This window comes from Triticum urartu, chromosome 3A (genome assembly GCF_056163025.1).
Source record: "Triticum urartu cultivar PI428250 chromosome 3A, HENAU_Tu73, whole genome shotgun sequence".
Taxonomy (NCBI): domain Eukaryota; kingdom Viridiplantae; phylum Streptophyta; class Magnoliopsida; order Poales; family Poaceae; genus Triticum; species Triticum urartu.
In genome coordinates, this window is record NC_141875.1 from 648270003 (window position 1) to 648284608 (window position 14606).

The 14606-nt window shown below is 45.8% G+C and overlaps 1 pseudogene; it reads left to right on the forward strand.

Moving 5' to 3' along the window:
• Nucleotides 1-4466: 4466 nt before the first annotated feature.
• On the forward strand, nt 4467-5975 carry LOC147981066 (putative histone acetyltransferase HAC-like 1; annotated as a pseudogene).
• Nucleotides 5976-14606: the final 8631 nt, after the last annotated feature.

Consider the following 14606-nt stretch of genomic DNA (forward strand, 5'->3'; position numbering starts at 1 on the left):
TCGGCAGTCGTAGTCTCCGCCGCCGGGGGGGACGCTGGTGCTGTCCCTTGCCGGAGAACTCTCCCTTGCCGGAGGACTCTCCCTTGGCATTTCGGGGGCGTCCTCCGGGCGCTCCTGGTGGGGCTGCTCTGCTCCTACACAAACCAACAGTCAGATATCAGCAAAGATAGAGTATCCATGCGCGCCTCACAGCGGAAAGCAAACCATATACTTACGCTGGGGGCTGCTCTGGAGAAAAGTTGCCGGGTCCGGCAAGGTTGTCTCGGACGCACCCCCTGCTGTCGTGGTGGGTTCGTCCTCGATGATAATGACCGGGACCTTGGCCCTCTTCGCTGCTCTCTAGGCCAGAGTCCTAAAAAGGAAAAGTTCAGAGTAAAGCAAATGAGATACAAGACAAAACAGCAAGAATTGAAGAACTACAAGTACAACAAGAGAATCTTACTCTTCTTCTTCCTCGTCGGAGCTGAACGCGGAGAAGTCGAAGTCCGGATCACGTCCGGCGCGAGGAGGCGGAGGAGTAGGTTCCCTTGGCCGCTTGGCGGGAACAGTGGCGGTGGTCTGAGACGACCCCGCTCCGGCTGCCGCCGCGGCGTGAGAAGCAGCAGGAGCAGAAGCGGTGGTCCGGCAAGACCCCGCTCCAGTTGCCGCAGCAGCGTGAGGTGCTCCGGCGACAACAGTACTTGCCGCGGTGGAGCGTGTCGCGCGGCGCGGCGGCTGTTGACTCATCTGCCGCTCCGCTACGTCCCCGGCCTTGCGGAGACGCCTTCTTGGTGGGGATGGAGGCTCTGCTTGCGGCGAGCTGCCTGAAGATGAGGAGGAAGAGGAGTTGATCTCAAGCGAGCCGCTCGTATCCTTGGCGGGCTTGCTCGACTCGACGCCATGCCCGGCAAGCTCTTTCTCGCCGGTGAGCTCCTCTCGCTCGCCGCAGCTTCCCGCCTCTGCTGCATCTGCCTCCTCCACGGTGAATCCAAATTCGCCCGCGGCTGCGGCTGCCACCGCCTCTTCCAGCCTAGTGGCGATGCGTGTCATCTCTGCATCGGTGGTGTCGCGGGTGAGGCTCTTCTTCTCGTCGGAGTGGACCGGCACTTCTACCAAGCCGTCAAAGAACTGCTGCACGACGTCGTCTGCAGGCTCTTGCCAAGTTGGGACGATTCCATGCGAGTCGCACAGCGGCATCATTGCACGGATGCGGTCGAGCGCGGAATTGTTGCACAGCGGAACGACACCCCTCGGCAACCTGAACACTTCGGGATGTTGAGGGTCATACTTGAACAGCTCCTGGAGCATCGCGTTAAGCTCCAGAACAGTGAAGTTGAAGTTGAGGCCCGGACGCAGCCTCATGATATCCGCCGAATTCTTGAATTCCCAGGCGGGCCTCCTCCGTTCCTGCAGGGGGGCGATGCGGCGGCGAAGAAAATCTACGCCAACAGCGCCTACAGTGAGCCCGGCAAGCCTGAGGCGTTGGATCCGGGTGATGGCAATCTTCAGCCTATCGTCTTCCGGGGCCACGTCACTCCAATCGCTGCCGCGTGCTACTGGGGCTTGGCGCCGGGCGGTAAACGGCTGCGGGTTCTCCTCGGCAATCCAGCACCAGTCTGCTCTCCATTCCTCCCACTTGCCGCGGAACTCTCCCTCCAGATAAGTGTCCTTCTTGCCGGCCCTCGAGATCCAGGCGATTCCGCCGGATAAAGGCTCTCCTCTCTCTACTCGGGGCATAAAGAAGTGGCGAAAAAGGGCTACATTGGGATGGACTCCGACAAATTTTTCGCAGAGATGTGCGAAGACTGCCATGGTCAGAACAGCATTGGGGGTGAAGTCAAGGAGGTGGAACCCGTAGGTGTTCATAATGTCGCAGAAAAACTCAGAGAAAGGCGGGCAGAGCCTGCAGTAGAAGAACAAGGCGAAGAAAGGGTATCCATTTGGAGCCGTTTTCCAAGCGGCGGCTGGAAGTACCTTCGTGCGCGGATGCGCTCGCCTCTCCGTCGACCAGAAGAGGTAGAAATTCTCCCTCAGCTCCCTCGCGGCGAGCTTGGGGGGAAGATTGCCCGCTCTTTTCGCAGCGCCGCAAGCCGCTGCACCTCGGTCGACTTCACAGCCTTCCCTTTGTCGGCTCTCGGAGCCATGGCGGAAGTGGTGGAGGAGGTCGACGGCGTTGGTGGCGCTGGTGGCGATGGGGGGTGGGGCGCTGTTCTCTTTCAGCTTTGGGAAGGCGAGGGAGCGGCGGAGATTTCCGAGATTGGAGTAGCAACCGGCGAATGGGCGAACTACCCCTGTTTCCCCTGCTTATAAAGAGGGAGGGGGCGGACGTTCCGCCTTTCCGAATAAAGAAACCACCCACGATCTCTCCCACGACACCGCATTCAACGCGTGCCGTTCCGGGAGGGCGCGGTGGATACGGAGAGAGACACGGCGTAACCCAGGCCGCGTGTGCCCGTGCCCTGTTTTGGGCCTGGCCCAACAGCGCTCGGCACCGTGTATGGCCCAGGCCCGGGGGCTCCTGTCGGTGTACTAGAGTAGGGGTACCCTAGTATCCCGAACTTGTGCACGGGCAGTCGCAGCATCCCGCGGCAAGGCTTGGCGGGTGACCGCCAAGGTCCTCCGTGGTTCCTTTAGAGCCATCCAAGGACAAAGTATCCAAGCCAAGGAGACAAGACCCCGGCAAAAGGAGCTTGCCGGGAAGGCCAACCAAGGCATCTCAAGACCCCGGCAAGAGGAGCTTTCCGGGAAGGCCAACCAAGGCATCTCAAGGAACTTGCCGCGACGCGCCACGCGTCCCGGCAAGGCCTGGTGAGCGACAAGCTCCCGGGTGCAACAAGACGGCGACCGCGGCAAGGCGCCTGCCGCGGCAAGCCACCACTCTGTGCCCGCGCTCCAGCACATCCTCCAACGTGTCGCTCTGGGACCCTTCCAGGCGTACGTGGCGGGAGGCTGTGCAGCCAGCGGCGCGCGGTGGCAAGCGGCACTGACAAGATTGCCATCGTGGCGAGCGGTGGCGTCCCTGACGGTCCCTTTTGTACTATTTAGGCGACGCAGACAGGCATTTAATGCCCTTGTCCCCTGCCGTCAGGGTTAGGTATGATACACTGTAGCAGGCAGCTGTACCAACCGCAGCACCTTTCCATTTCTACCCTTGTCTACGTTGCCACCTGTCGGAGACCCCTTGAGCATATAAAAGGAGGCCCATGCGCAACGTAGAGGGGGTTCCGGAGAAAGAGAACACTCACGCTCGGTCTCGTTAGCTGCTGGGGTGTACTGTAGCACTCCGCGCTCCCGAGCAAGAACTCAATACAAACCACAAAGCAGGAGTAGGGTTTTACACATCCGTGCGGCCCGAACCTGGGTAAACCGCTCGTGTGCTTCGCCTCGATCCGCTCTTCGTGCGACCGCCGCCTCTGCCGAACCGAAAGGGACTCAGTCCGCCGGTCCCATAGGTGCTCATGGATTAGTCCCCCGACATTCTCCTTTTGATGCCACGAAGCTATCAATTTGGCCCAACTCATCCTTTTCTTGGATTTGGATCCATTTCTTTGCTATGGTCAAGGTGATTGTTCGTCTCAACAATGTCACCTTGGCTTCAAGGGTGTTGCAGAGATCCAGAGACGGATCGGTATTAGCTCACGGCACGCCGCTGATCAGTGCAAGAGGAAGATGGTGGTGATATACTCACGGATATGTGTTTTGTTTTCTAATTTTGTAAAGTTGGTCTTGTAAGAGCTGGACAATTTTAGTTTTTATGGCCTTGGACTTCTTGCAAAGAAAAAATAAAAAATTCCCAACCTTTTTTCAAATTGGCGGTGAACATCCAATATAGACAGGAGGGAAACCCAAAACCAAGAGAGGCCAGGCTCACGCACACGAACTGTATTTTGTTTTGAACATTAGTACAGACGGAAGAGCTCATATACACGTGCATACACTCATTCCTATGAACGCACACACGCACGCCCTGCCCCTGTGAGCACCTCCGAAAGACTGAATCGGCATATCATCTTGATATTTACGAAGTTACCGTAGGTGCCTCGTCGTCGACGGGAACTTCTCCTCCCACTGAAAGTGCATTGCCGAAAATTCTGAAATAAATCCAAAAATAATGCAAGCACCACGCATATCAACCAGCTGCAGTCTGACGCATGTCACCGGCCGTAGGGCGATTATCTCATTCTCTGGTAGGAAGTAATTACGTGTGGTCCGGCTAGATATAGAAAGGGGATTGCGGCACTCGCCCAGCACCCGCTGGCTATATATTGATCCCCGGCACACGTGTGGTCCGGGCGCTCGCGAGCTGGCTCGAGGAAATCTTGTTTAGAAAATACCCAAACAAGGTGTTCCTCTCTTTCCTTCTTTTTTGGATCTTTGGTTTTCAGGCAACCAAGTCCATTTCCGAGCAAGATATCAAATATTACCATTTAATTAATCATGTGAGTTGTTGATATCTCTTGTTGTTTGGGAAGATGGAGTACTATAACATGACGAGGCGACCAATGCCACCAGCAATGATGTTTGCTATCGAGACCTACACGGCTCAGAACTGACAATACCGACAAAATGAACAATCATTAAGACAGATAGCACCTTCCCCTGGCTATGGGGCGATGAACCTGACATCCAGTATCATGCAAGGTGCAAGCAAAAATTCTAGAATGTCTTATGTGACGGGCAATGTTGGCCCTTTGTCGTCTAGTGTAGACATGGTTCTGCAGAATGCCAACATGCATACCTCCCTGCCAGGTACAGATAGATATTCTGAGATCTTGCTCATACATATCCTTATTATGGCTACTAGTAAATGTGTACATTGAATGGGTGTTGATATAAGATATGATATTTGCTACAGGTACGTTGATATTAGGTTGAATATTAATTGTGCATCAATTATGCGGTAAATGAATGCCGATATTGATATTTGGTATGATATTAATTGCATGCTAAACACGTTCAACGCTCACTATTGCAGCAATGTAAGTCGTTGGATTGGTTCGATGCCTAAGATTGACATATCGTTTAACATTAGATATGATATTAGCCACACGTGGATAGGTAGGTAGAATATTAATCGTGCATCAATTATGTGGTAAATTAATGCCGATATTGATATTTGGTATGATATTTATTGCATGCTAAATATGTTCAACGCTCACCATTGTAGCAATGTAAGTCGTTGGATTAACATATGGTTTGATGACTAAGATTAGTTGGATATGTAGACATTGGTGTGGGGCTTCTAGTCTAGGAAGCGAACAGCCAGCAGCGTACCATGCTGGATAAAAATCAACTTATGTGGTAACAAACACCACTGTTTTTTAGTCCAGCATCGGTGTTCAGAATGAAGCCATGCATCCACTAAGTAGCTATTATGTGATAAAATAGCTTCAAGTAAAATGCTAACCTGAAAGATGTATTAACGGAACAATTTACCCATATTCATATCTGAATTTTCCAATTACACATAGACTATTAAGTCTTGGGAGTATTTTCCCCCTAGTTTGCCTGACCATATTTCCCGTTTAATAACTTCGTATGTCTTGCATTGTTTTTTCAAGAAGGAGCTTCTGATGGGCATGTGAACACAATGCTTTCACTAGGGATAAACCCTACAAGTCATGATCTTTCTGGAGCGTCCAACAATAACCTTTTAACACACAATCTAGATACACGTGAAGCCAATAGATTCTCTGTAATAACTCTACACTATGCTACTGCTTTACATATATGTATCCCAAAAGCTCCGCTAAACACTGCAGCCAAAGGTGGCGCAGGCACGCCCGGCGCCTATGAAGGATCTCCCAATGGAACCAAAGTTCACCTGCCCAGTCTGCATCAATGAGCTGATCGATGCGTCGTCTACTATCTGCGGCCACATCTTCTGCAAGAAATGCATATAGGCCTCCATCCGATTTCAGAAGAAGTGCCCTACCTGTCGTAGGAGGCTGACCAGGAGAAATTTCCACCGCATCTACCTCCCGGCGATGGATTGAACTGATCCATCCATTGTGGACGTGGTGGAGCATCAACACCCGACCCTTCCTCCTCAACGGCATTTCGGTGTGTCTGGACTATTCTTCATGGGGTTATCATTAAAATCCAGTTTTTGCGCAATGATTCAACAAGTGCTCGAGTCATAGTGAACAAACTTTTAATCTGCATCATTGGTGGTAAAGGATACCGTTCTCGTGGGAATTCGCGCAGTGATTCAACAAGTGCTCGAGTCATAGTGAACAAACTTTTAATCTGCATCATTGGTGGTAAAGGATATCGTTCTCGTGGGAATTCGAAACATGTGTCATGGTATTGGGAACATCTGCAAAGAACTACAAATATTTTTTTGCTTGTCAGGGTATATGGTGTGTTCATGCACTCTAGGATATGTGTCTTTGCAAGGCTATCGCGTTTAATTAGCAATAGCAGTAGACACTATTATTGGTTGACCGACTAGGAACAAGTTGCGTAGATCCCTAAAATACATCAGACTGATAATTTATTTCCAATTGAGATTAGGCCCAAACTCCCTTAAAAGACATAATTGTGTTTCCTCACACTACTTGCCTTCTTGACAATTCCTTACCGAAACAGTCTCCAACCAGGACAGGATGCTCTCCTTCCTGCTATTATATATCTTTGCATCCATCCAAGATACTATAGCCATCGCTAATATCTTCTATATTTTCACACTAAGTGGTGCTTCCATTATATGTGCTTTGGTGTTTGGGCAATAGCATATATGGGTCATTCTTTTGCCAACATTTTTTTATGTTCAGATCTATTGACCAAACTAGCAGTAAAAACTCTTCTGGGAAATCAAAAAGAAACATCGAAATGCAGGCAGAAAGTAATCAAGGCTATCATCCTACCATACCATCACCCTTGAGAAAAAAACTTGTAATACAAGTAGTAGCCAGCGGCACAATATGACAATAGCGGCGGGACACCGACTGAACCCGTCAGAGCGGTTGAGAGTTACGAACACTTGGTGTCTGCGGCTGGGAAAGTTTGATACCTTCACATATGACTAGTTAATTACATTTTAGCCAGTATATAAGGCAAGCAGGGTGTTGTTGAAGTAGGTTCATAGGACCAGAAATCTAGTCGGATACGAACTGGACGTAGCTCAAACGATTAGTTTTCTTTAGTGGGACCATCCCACTAGAGTTCTAGTCCAGGACTTGACACCAGTGTGTACATTTTTCTGGATTTATTTTAGGCTTTCCGGCAATCTTTCGTTCAGTGTGAGGAGATGTTCCTGTCCACTACGATGTGCCTATAGGGGTATGGTGTGTGTGCGTGCGTTCATAGAGGTGAGTGTATGTGTGTGTATGTGGGCATCTACGATTGTACTATGTTAAAAAGAAATTTTGTTGCAATCACATCAAGAAGAAGGAGCAAAGAGACTCATGTTGGTTCTGCTTTTGTTCATGTTGGAAGCAACCGTATGGTATGCCCGTCCTACCGGTCAGGCAAGTAGCAACTCTGGTATTATAGTATATTCTCATTACATCGATGTACTTAGTCCTTTCACACACTATTTTGTTGATCTTATTATAAAGAGATATTTACCATTGTGATCTCTTTATTTCTTAGAGCAAGTACCACAGGGTGAATTAAGTAGGCTATACAAGTTGACACATCATATTTGTAAGTCGAAGAATATGAGTGGGTTGTAAACTTACACTTTGTGAGAGAAGAAGGTGAGCAAGGCAAAATTACATTGCATGTATAGCCCATATCTATTATGTGGATGGGACATTGAAAGGTCAAGGTTTACCAGCTAGATGGGATGAATAGCAGATTCTAAGATTTATTCCCAAAAGGTAAAGGAGGAGGCAGGTATGAAACACTAGAACTACATCTATGCGGCAACCAGATCATAAACCAGCATATATCAAGAACAAGTATGAATAAGTTCTTGGCCAGTACTCTACGTCTTCGTTTGGAAGGTTGAGCACGATGCTCCAAAGTCACTTAGACTTCAACTTCTTATCCTTGAGGCAAGTTCACACAGAAATCATCCAATCACTCGAGGTGGATATTGAGGTGATCCTTGGATCCTTACAAACTTCATCGGAGTAGATCCACGTGATGTATGTTCTAAAATAACCCCTACCCGTCTAGGGAATGGAAATTCTCCAAGATTAACAGGTAAAATCTCTTGGCTTGAAGATGTTCTTCCATGATACTCAATCACAACTCAACTACTCTCTCCAAGATTACCACTTTTAATATGTGTCTCCATAACACAGAGGAGTGGGAACACAAAGTATGAGAGTGAAATAAATGAGTTGGAGTGTCCACCCAAACAAGCAAGGCAGGGTACTACTTGTACGTATGCTCCGAAAACTAGATGTTATTCTTCTGGATTCCCAACTCAGCAGCACCGAGACACTAGCCAGCAACTCCAAGTCATTCAGCTAGCAGTCAATACTACAGTACTAGGTGCACAATAGAACGTGGGTTTACAACACAAGAAATTTCCAGTGGTTCTAGTCGAACATAACTTGCGAAGAACCAGAAACACCTAGGTGACCCCAATGATTAAGTTCCCTAAATCACGATGTTGAAGTAAGGGCGATGACACATATTTCATAACCGGAGACTCTGAACTTGATAACTATATCTTGAGCACTCAGCCATGTCGAATACTAATTAATACACATTCAAGAGATGTCACCCTCGATGACACCGATATCAAAACGATGTAACCGAACGTAACTAATGCATCTCAAAGAGATCGCAAAGGATAAATTGTGTATTTGGTTGGGTTCTATCTGAGCATCAGCAAGTTTCACTGTCTAACCACGATATCCAACCAATCTTAACAATACATTTTGCCCTATACTCAAATTGACTCACTGAGGCACTATGAACTATAAACTCCACCAAGACTTGAGGCAACAATCATGTCTTCAACATTTTTAGGGGTTAAAATCCATTAGTTAGACAAATATCTTATGGGGCCACATGTGTGCATACTCATCAAGCAAAATAGTCCCTTAAATGTTTGTCATTAATCATCAAAAACCAGTAGGGGCACTAAATGTAGTTTCAGCTTTTAGAATGACTATAGATGATGTGGCGCCCAGAGAGAGCTAGTACATGATCTCTTATTAGCATTTATCTCATAGTACAATGAGATATATATTATTTTCACTTGTTATATGTCATTTGCCAAAATACCATTGGAAATAAATGTGTTCCGCTAAACAAGAAATCTCCATGATTTAACTTTTTCTCCCTCGAGAGACATGAAGCTTCATATTTGAGCCTGACAACACTAACCTCATTAATTTCCATATATCGCATTTAATCTATATTGGTATCAAGCATATTTTACCATTCATAGTTCAGGTATGAGACTTATTAAGTTCTCCGTTTGGGACAAAACTTGTTCTGAGTATTTGTGATGGGTCCTCATGTATATACTAGCTAGTAAGTGTTGAGCTCCAAGTGACCAAAGGGCTCTGCTCTTGTGGAACTCGTGTGATTCTGGCATAATATGTTAATGCTAGCCCAGCCCCCCTAAGAGGGTATAATTGTGAACTTTACCCTTTGACTCCCGGGCTGGGATGCTTGTTGGTCATGTCTAATAAATTCCTTGTTCACTTGCATTTTTTTACATTGTTACTATATTAGTTTTCATTAAATACAATTCCATTAATTGGTAACCTATTTAATATCCTTTGAATCTAGATGTTATGTATTACTATCCCTCCATCAAATCCATTCATTGTTGTCTACTCATTGAACCCAGTTCCGCCATTGTTGTATTCATCCTACTTTATCCTTTTCATTGGAGTGGTTATGTTATTTGTCCGCTTCCCGACACTAATGATGCACGTAGCCGTAGAGGGTATTAAGGTCAAAAATGATCAGACCAAAGCATTATGATCTATGGATAACCATTACGACTTGAGCGAATAACTGGTCCCGATAGAATCCAGACTTCCATTCTTGGTGTGCACTATATAGTCCCATTATTGTCACTCACGGAATTATGAATAACACAGAGGGGTCCAAAGCTTTGCCCAAACTCACTTATCTATTTCGTCTATGTTCTCTAGGGCTAGCCAGTGGATCAGACATCTTTAATCTCTAAAATAAAGAACACAAATAGAACAAAAACTAGAGATAAACATCCACAATATACCTTTACGAACAATAGTACAATGTATATGGTCTTTGTATTATCTAAAAAAAGTCCTAGCATTTTTCATACCGGCGGCAAACGCTTAATAGATAGGGCACGACTAGTATGCAATCTATGCTTGAGATGCAATCATAAGATCTGGCATTATGATTCGTTAGATGCGAAACCAGTGGTACATATGGAGAAGGTTGCGTTCAACCACCCAAGAACAGAACATTTTATAGAAAACTCCTAGGAAGTGATGCTCTTCTCGCAACTTGTCTTCCCCTACCAAAGACCACGATGACCTCCCAACACTGGTACACGTCGGTGTTATACAAACGGTTTTTAACCCCTTTTCGCGACGGCATTTGGAACCGTCTCCTAGTGAGTGATGGCGATAGGGGGGTCCTTCCCACACGACCAAGAAACCGTCGGGGATATGCCCTCCTGGCACACATGCTCGGCAAAATGAGTTTGTGTGCATCCAGCGAGTGCTCAAATACGGAAATATGTACAGTAGAGCTAAAAAATACAATTATACAGGCGAAATTGTTTCGGGTCGCAAGTACATCCCACACAGGCAGTCCCCGCTAAACGTTTACATTCGTATATACATCCCACACAGTCACTCCAAGGAAAACATTTCCGTTCACAGGTACATCACACATAATTTTTCCCGTTAAATCATTTGTGATAGTGTTGCCATTGTAGATGATATTAACAATTTTATCATTTGCGTTATTGAATGCATCACACACGGTCCGTAGAAGAAACTGTGTGGCAAATGTTGTCCATCACACACAGTTTCTATGTGGTAAACGTTTGCGCAAGGTGGCCTAACGCAAACAGTTTTCAAGAGAAAGTCGTATGTGATTGTTCATTGATCCAACATGGTTTATTCCTAAAAACTATGTGCGTTGCCTGAGGTCATCACCCACGTTAATTTTTCAATAATCATTTGCAATAGCAAAACCCAATTAGCAGGCTAATTTCCCTATTATTAATAATCCATTTATTAATACAATTGACATTCATATTAAGAACGGAATATATTTCATTTCCATATTAAGGAAGAAGAATTTCATAATTAAAATACATCCGAGTACAACATGATATAGCTTCAGCACTCAGCTACCCCATTACACAACTGCACCAGCACCAAGTTTCACATGCAACATGTAGAACCTTTCGAAATTAGCATCATATATGGTACATAGAAAGATGCATCTCATTTGGAAAACTGCTGAAGCGGAAGGTGAATATCGATCCTTCATTCATGTTGAAGGTCTTGGCAACTTTAGGCCGGTGCCTGTGGACGATTGACCATCCGTCCTTCGTCCTCTTCAGAAATACTTCAATATTGAACTGTGGGTGTTGTATGAAAACCTTCCTCGCCTCCTGACCATAGAGGTGGTTTGAGAGGTAATCATCAGTGAACTGCTTTAGAAAGGCCTGAAAACAAGAATGTGCATAAATATCTTCTCTATATTGGAAATGGGGCAAAGGAATAAAAAATGGCAAGGTATAATAGTTAGTACCATCTTGTAGTGAACTGATGTATTCTTCGTTGTGCAGACAATGATCTTATTTTTGTCGCTAATTTCATTATCCTAACAATCTTTCTGAGTTTCTTGACTTGATTGATATTCATGGACAACTCATTTCCCCATATGCAAAAAGGGTCGAACAGTGGGTCAAAACCTCTTATAGCAGGACCTACATGTGCAAGACCAAATTGTTTAAAACCTAAATATTAGAATGGTTCCTACAACTGCACAATAATGTGCTATTAGACAATGAACCATGCACGTGCAGTTAACTAAACACCACAACAAATGAACCAAACGTTAACTGAGCACCACATTGCACAATATAACATACTTCTAATAGAAGATCATACTGTTAACCAAACGAAGCATGCTTAACAACTTGGAAATATATCAATTGTATTTGTTTCTCGTATATTTAGTACAACCAAATTAAATATATTTCTCACATGGTATATAATAATAGAATGCAGCCACAACAATTGAACATCGCATTGTAGAATTGAAACATACAATTAACTAAACACCACAACAAATGAACAAAACGTTAACTGAGCACCACATTACATAATATAACATTCTCCTAATAGAAGATCAGACAGTTAACTAAACCAAGCATGATTAACAACTTGGAAATACATCAATTGTATTTGTTTCTCATGTATTTAGTACAACCAAATTAAATTTATTTTTCACATGGTATAAGATAACATAATTCACCCAGAACAAATGAACATCGCATTGCAGAATTGAACCAAACAGTTAACTAAACACCACAACAAATGAACCAAACGTTAACTAAGCACCACATTGCACAATATGACATACTCGTAAAAGAATATCAGACAGTTAACCAAACCAAGCATGCTAGACAACTTGGAAAATTGCACCCTGAAGAATTGAGCATCACATTTGCAGATTGAACCAAACATTTAACCGAACACCACATTGCACGACATATAGAACATATACTCTAGAGAAGAAGATTGCATGGTAAAAGTAGATAGCACAATGCACTAGAATTTTTAAGGAAAGGCAGTAGCTAGCAAACTGAACATGGGTCCTTATAATGAGCTCATAAGACAAGCTACTCCTCATTGTCGGAGATATCGATGACGATTTGCTCCTTGGACATGGAACAGGGCGAGGCCTCCACTTTGTGGGTGCCCTCGTCGTAGTGGTGAGTTGCTTGATCCGCTCTGGGCACCAACCTACTGGCTCTTGAGATGAGGTAAGCACGTGCACGCTAAGAAAACACCTCGTAGTCTTCGTCGAAGGCACCGACGGTGGCCTCGAGAAAACGACACGAACTATCGTCTAAAGCAGCCAACCGTGTTGTGGCGTCGGCGCGCGAGGCGTCGAAGGTGGCCTCGACGGCAAGGTGCTCCTCGAAGATCTATGGGTCGGCACGAATAGCAGCCATCGCGACCTCATCTGCGTGTGCGGTCGCAATTTTCTTCTCCGTTGCCAAATGCTCCTTGAGATCGTAGCTATGTTGCGTGCACCATGGCATAGGGTAGTGCTTATTTGGTGGAGGGGACGGTGATTTGGGTGGAAGGTTTCACACTCGCGCCGGCGGTGGGGGCATGTGGGATGTGGAAGGAGGAGGAGGATTGAGGTCTGGTGTGGATTACCTGCCTGGATAGGCGAGGCCGAGCAACGTGAAGGAGGATCGCCGGCGAGGAGGCGGCGCTGCAAGCAAGGAGTGAAGGTTTTAACTTGGAAAGGAAGGTGGAAACAGGGGAAATGTGGCTTTTGGTAAGGGGGAGGGGCGGGGAGGTAGATATTTCCGAGGAAGCTGAAAATTTGGAATCGCTTCAGCGAAAAAACTGGCGCGAAAAGTGTCATCAGACACGGTCCCTTATTCAGAACTGTGTACGATATGTGAACATGACAAACAATTCAGATAGCTCAACCCACATGTGATGAGTTTGAACGTCAAAAATTTTGGTTCGAATTTCCATGGTTACAGTGGTCATCCACGTCATTGCATAATTTGGGTACACAAAGGAGACTACACACTAGTAGAAAAAGGGTCAAATGTGAAGCACATTAGTGCCGGTTTGAATTTGAGCCGGCACTAATGTGTCCATTAGTGCCGATTCCAACGGCTAGGCGGGCGGACATCATTAGTACCGATTCATGGGCAACCTTTAGCACCGGTTCATGCCACAAACCGGTACTAGTGAGGCTGTGTCAGGCTGTGGTCAGGCTGGGGCCCCACGAAGACCTTTAGTACCGGTTCATGGCATGAACCGGTACTAGAGTTTCTTAGTAAGCTGATTTTTAGTCCCACCTCGCCAAGAGAGAGGCAGTATGAGCGGTTTATAAGCCGTGAGTGCAGAGACGATGAAGGAGAGGCGCAATGCTCACCTGCACGTTGCTTCGCTTCAAGCCTTTCGAAATAGCATAGATTGCACGGAGCTATGTGCGGTGCATCCTACACTATTTCGAAAGGCTTGAAGCAAATTAACCAACATTGCACCTCTTTTTTATTTTTAATAACTTATTTGAATTCTGGACTTTTTGTGTTCAGTATGCAGCATTCAAAGCGATGTCATCAATTTTCAACATGTTCTGACATCATTTGTTGTTTTTCAGTCATTTACCGATTTGTTTAGAGAGCTAAATGACCGTGAACATGAAAATCACTACAAAATGAACTCTGAAAATGTTGAAACTTGGCATGGTATCATCATTTCACCCGCATAGCATGTGCGAAAGAGTAGAGAGGGTCACGGCAAAAACTAGACGCACTTCGTGTACAAACTGGACAATGTCTTTCGGAGTATAAGGGTTTCAGACAAGAACTCATCTGTTACACGGGCACTTCAATGTATTTTAAACTTATTTGAACTCCAGAATTTTTTTGTGTTCAGTATGCAGCATTCAAAGCGACGCCATCAATTTCCAACACATTCTGACATCATTTTCTATTT